Source organism: Mirounga leonina, unplaced genomic scaffold, assembly GCF_011800145.1.
Source record: "Mirounga leonina isolate KUSES-001 unplaced genomic scaffold, KU_Mleo_1.0 Mir_224, whole genome shotgun sequence".
Classification (NCBI taxonomy): domain Eukaryota; kingdom Metazoa; phylum Chordata; class Mammalia; order Carnivora; family Phocidae; genus Mirounga; species Mirounga leonina.
The window spans coordinates 19,960,165-19,965,516 of NW_023270615.1; the positions used below are offsets into that span (position 1 = coordinate 19,960,165).

General features: G+C 43.7%; 1 non-coding gene across 1 annotated transcript; it reads right to left on the bottom strand.

Annotated features, from left to right (window-relative positions):
• Positions 1–5,034: 5,034 nt before the first annotated feature.
• On the bottom strand, positions 5,035–5,141 carry LOC118026421. Its single transcript, XR_004683571.1, has one exon. It is a non-coding gene; the product is annotated as a U6 spliceosomal RNA (small nuclear RNA).
• Between the last annotated feature and the right edge of the window lie 211 nt (positions 5,142–5,352).

Genomic DNA, 5,352 nt, shown 5'->3' on the forward strand with positions numbered 1-5,352 from the left:
GCGCTAGGTGCTTCCGTGTCTTTTCCTGTTCAATTCTCGACGACCCTGCGACGTAGGCATCAGGGCCCCGCGGTGCAGATACCTGGCGGCACACCAGAACGCAGAGGGCTTTGAGGTCTACCAGGTGACCTGGTATGAGCTGCTGTGCAGCCTCCCAAGCACACGGGTGAAGGACTGTAATTTTCTGTGCTAATCAACGAGGGCCACCCTGCTCTAGAGTCGACAAGAACACCAAGATGAGGACAGGGCCACTGCTGTAGCTCAGGAAGCAGGCCTCACATACCAGTGTAAAAATATCGTTATGTCAAAACAATATAGTGACGTTGTGAAAGGAACTGTCTTTGACAAACAGAGTCTGAGAGTTGAGAAGGTTGGACTTGCTTTTTCTCAGCACTGTCCAAGGGAGAGTACCCATACTAGGGTTTATTAATAAGCAACAGGACTGGTTTGAATGGCTCTCGAATACTTGTTGCTGCATTAAGCATTGGAAATTAGTGGGGTAAATTAGACATTGCCCAGCCCGTAGGGAGCCCACAGTCTATGCGGAGAAAGACAGGAGCACAGAGAACCTGAACTCATCAGGATAACCCTGGGTGGTGTGGGAACGCATCCATCCTGGAGGGGATGACAGGAGGGGAGGGGAGGGGAGGCGGGACAAGGAAGGAGGGAGTTGTCAGAGAAGGTCTCAAGAGGTGATAACTGAATGGGGGTCTTGAAAACGCACAGGAGGGGACAAGCTAAGTGTAGGGAATGATAGTACACAAGTATGTGGGCAAAAGGGTGTCACATATGTGACTGCTGGGTATGAAGAGAGGACTAGAAGAGCATCCTGAAGAGTCAGATGGTGGCCCTGTCGTGACGGGTCATGGATGCTAAGGGGTTTGCCTCCTATGGCCACCAGCATAATTCACTCCTTGCTGACTTTACCTCATGTGCAGTCTTGGTGGCTTTTTTTTTTTTTTTTTTAAGATTTTATGTATTTATTTGACAGAGAGAGACACAGCGAGAGAGGGAACACAAGCAGGGGGAGTGGGAGAGGGAGAAGCAGGCTTCCCGCGGAGCAGGGAGCCCGATGCGGGGCTCGATCCCAGGACCTGGAATCATGACCTGAGCCGAAGGCAGACGCTTAACGACTGAGCCACCCAGGCGCCCCCTTGGTGGCTTTCTTAATTTAGATACCCTCTGCTCCCCCAGCAAATGGATGGGCACTTGACTCAAGCTAAGCCAGTTGGATCATCTACCAGGAGTGAGAGGGGAAGTATCGGGATGGGGAGTTGAGGGTTGAAACATCCCCCCTGGAGAGAAGGCGAGGGGGTTGCCTTATGGGTTCATGAAAAGTGTACAAAATGGGGTGGAAAGCACCACAGAGGATAAAGGTACAGTGTGGGATGTTTCCTCAGCCCACTCAGTAACCTGCAGTCTCATTACTTCATTTCACACCTCACAACTGGATATGAAAACTGTATTTTAGTCCTTAGAAAGATGTACTCTGTACTTACTTTGATCTTATTTTCTAACCCAAAATTAAATACTTAGTATTTTAAATCAGCACTGTTAAGGAAAGTCTGGACTACACAGACATCATTTCTCTATGACAATTTGGATGGGATGTTCCACCAAAAAAAATTTTTGAGCAATATGTGCAAACACCCCATCCAATTTCACCCTCATTCTATGTTCATGGGACAACCTTCCCCAGGGTTTCAACGGAAAAACAAGTTTCCCCAGTGGAAACATGGTTACTATGTTATTTATATTACACAGGAATTAAATTTTTAAGGGCTTAAAACCCTTGCAGCCTCCCACCCAGAAGGAAACATAACTAACTGCCCAGGAGAACTTCTACCTTGAGAGACCTGCACTGGGTTGTGAGTCTAAGACAGCCAGCAGCTGTGCCCCAGGCTCACTTCTCCTCTAAATCCCATAATCCTAATTTACACCGAGAACATAGCTTCGAGAGGATGTGGGAAGTGTAGTTTCCACAGCTGCAGCCAGGAGAACGGAATGGAAACCGTGCAGGCCAGTTCACTTTGGCCACCACACCGAGACACCGCTCAACGGCCTGGAGGAGGAGGGATGACGAGATCTCACTCTGTCCTTCGTCCTCCCCAGGGAGACCCCGGTGCCTGCGCAGAAACGAGCCTGGAGTCCGTGCACTTCGGTTCTGATGCCTTGAAATCAAAGGCACATACTTTTTAAAAAGTGAGAGAATAGGTTACTGCATATGAATCCTGATTTTAAGCATTTTTACATTTCTCATCAAAAATACTGGCTTTCTAGTCAAAATACTGATAAAGGAAGAAAAAACTGTCAACAAGTTATCAACTAAATGTATTCCCGTGAGTCTGAGTCATTCTTTGACCTAGTGACTGAAGTTGTGGATATTAGCGTAGATGCATTTTCTGAGCTGAAAGTCGATTAGAACTGACACGCGAACGTGTACTCTCTCTCTCCTTTCGCTGCTACTCTAGAGTAAAAGTATCGTGAGAAGCCAGAGCACACAGAATCCTTTTCACACTAATGCAGATGAAAATGTCATTTCTCATCTCTCTAGCAACTTCTTGGTTTGACTGAAAATGACTTATTTGATCCATCAGTGAAGCTTCTTAATTATTCCGTTGTAGGAAACCCTGCCTAGATGAATCGGTATTAACTTTGAAACAAGGGAGTCCTATCGGGTGCTCAGGATAAAGAGCAGTAAAGTTGAGATAAGACGACATTGTGGGTGGTATGGAATGAAAACACATCTCTGTTCTTAAGTTCCAGGAGGGCCGCTAATTAGAGCCACTTGCAAGGAAACTCTTTAATTTAGTTTTGATATGTGATACTGGGTTTCTGGTGGCACCTTCAAAATAATGTTTTTTCTTAGGGCATAAAAAAGTTGCAAATTAGATTACATTAAAATGATCATTTTTTTAGCATTTCCATTTATTTTAATCCCCACTTTTGTTTTGTTTTGTTGTTTTGCTTTCCAGACTTGGAAAATTAATGATTGACTGGACTAATTCAGTAGCCTGGTTGATGAATTAGAGCATTAACAAGAAAATTTTGATGTAAGTATGAATCTTTAAGCCATATTTCCAACCTTCCACCATATGCATTCTTTGGTTAATATTAAAAGTTTATTCCATGGCATCATTTCCAGTTATGTTCTTCTCAAATATATACTTTACTCACTGTTTCTCTGTCTCTCTGCATCCATCCAGTGCAATGGAGATAAATGGACAATCACTCTTGAACACACAGCGGGCTTCTATTGAAGCACTTGGCCTGTTAGCCCAGCTCCAATGTCCTTTTTTTGGGAGAATGAATGTTCTGGCATAGCAGTCACCCAAGTTGTGATTTTGTTTCCTTATAATCATTGCAATTGTGTTTGAAATAGCCATAATGCAATTTTCTCAATATGAGCTATTTTTAGCAGTGCAAAACTCTGACTGCAATTTTTTTCATTTTATTTCTTTTTTAAAGATTTTATTTATTTATTTGTGAGAGAGAATGAGAGAGAGCACATGAGAGAGGGGAGGGTCAGAGGGAGAAGCAGACTCCCCGCCGAGCAGGGAGCCCGATGCAGGACTCGATCCTGGGACTCCAGGATCAAGACCTGAGCCGAAGGCAGTTGCTTAACCAACTGAGCCACCCAGGCGCCCCATTTTATTTCTTTTTTTTTAATTTTTTTTTTAAGATTTTTTTTATTTATTTATTTGAGACAGAGAGAATGAGAGAGAGAGAGCACATGAGAGGGGAGGGGGTCAGAGGGAGAAGCAGGCTCCTTGCTGAGCAGGGAGCCCGATGCGGGACTCGATCCAGGGACTCCAGGATCATGACCTGAGCCGAAGGCAGTCGCTTAACCAACTGAGCCACCCAGGCGCCCCCCCATTTTATTTCTTAATATAAGGTGGGCATTCTTGTTTAACTATATCCACAGACTACCTTAATGAACACAAATGTGTCACATGATCTTTAAATAAGTGAATGTCACTATGTTCCAAGGCAAAAAAAAAAAAAGTTACATCACCATGACACAAAAATGATACCATAACAGGTAAACTCTGCTCCAAGATTTTGAATAATTTTTTTTTTCTTTAAAAACAGGAATCCATCTATCTTCAATTATAAAATACATGTTCATTGAAAAAATAAATTTCGGGGCCCCTGAGTGGCTCAGTCGGTTAAGCGTCTGACTCTTGGCTTAGGTGGGTCGTGATTTTGGGGTCCTGGATGGAGCCCCATGTTGGGCTCTGTGCTCAGCAGGGAGTCTGCTTCTCCCTTTGCCCCTCCCCCTCTGCTCCTTCCCCCCCCCACCTGCTTGCACTGTGCATGATCAAGAGTGTTTTATTCTCTCTCATAAATAAAATCTTTATTAAGTAAATAAATAAATTTCAAGAAAGGCAGAAGAGCATGGGGAATATACATAGTGGTTTATATTGTCTGAGACATTTTTTTCTATGAATTTATTCAAACTCAAGTGCAATTTTACATAAGATCATACCACAGGATGGTTCACAACTGAGTTGTTACTTAACATAGACAGCTTTGCATAACAAATCACCACAAACTGCAGCTGAAGACAGCATGTATTTATGATCTCACAGTTTTTGTGGCCAGGTTATAACTTAGGAATTGGACAGGGTCAAAGTCTCATCAAGGACTTGATGGGGAGAGACATGCCTCCCAGCTCCGTCGGGTTCCTGGCAGGACTCACCTCCTCGCAGGCGTAGACCAGGGTCCCTATTTTCTTGTGGATGGTCAGCGGTGGGCTGTTCACAGCTCCGAGGTCACCCTCAGTCCTTAGCCACGTGGTCCTCTCCATAGACTGTGTCACAACACGGCAGCTTCTTCAAAGCCAGCAAAGGACAGAGAAGCATCATCATTATTTTTTAATCGTTTTACTACCCAAGGCCTACATTTTTTTTTTTTTGGCTTTTTTTTTTAATTGAAGTATAGTTGGCTCACAATGTTACATCAGTTTCAGGAGTACAACATAGTGATTCGACAACCCTGTACATTATGCCATGTTTACCACAAGCGTAGCTAAAAAACGTGGCACGTTTCACAAATCTGCAAGTCACCTTTGTGCAAGAGCTATGTCAATCTTCTCAGTTTCTTTCCAACTTGGGTGTGTGTGCTGCTGAATTGAGCACAGAATCATTACCCTTTCAATGATAGCATAATATTCCGCTCTATGAATGTAACATAGTTTGTCCTTATAGATATCAGGTTGTTTCAAATTTTTTTTAATTTTTTTTTTTTTAGATTTTATTTATTTATTTGATAGAGAGAGACACAGCAAGAGGGGAACACAAGCAAGGGGAGTGGGAGAGAGAGAAGCAGGCTTCCCGCGGAGCAGGGGGC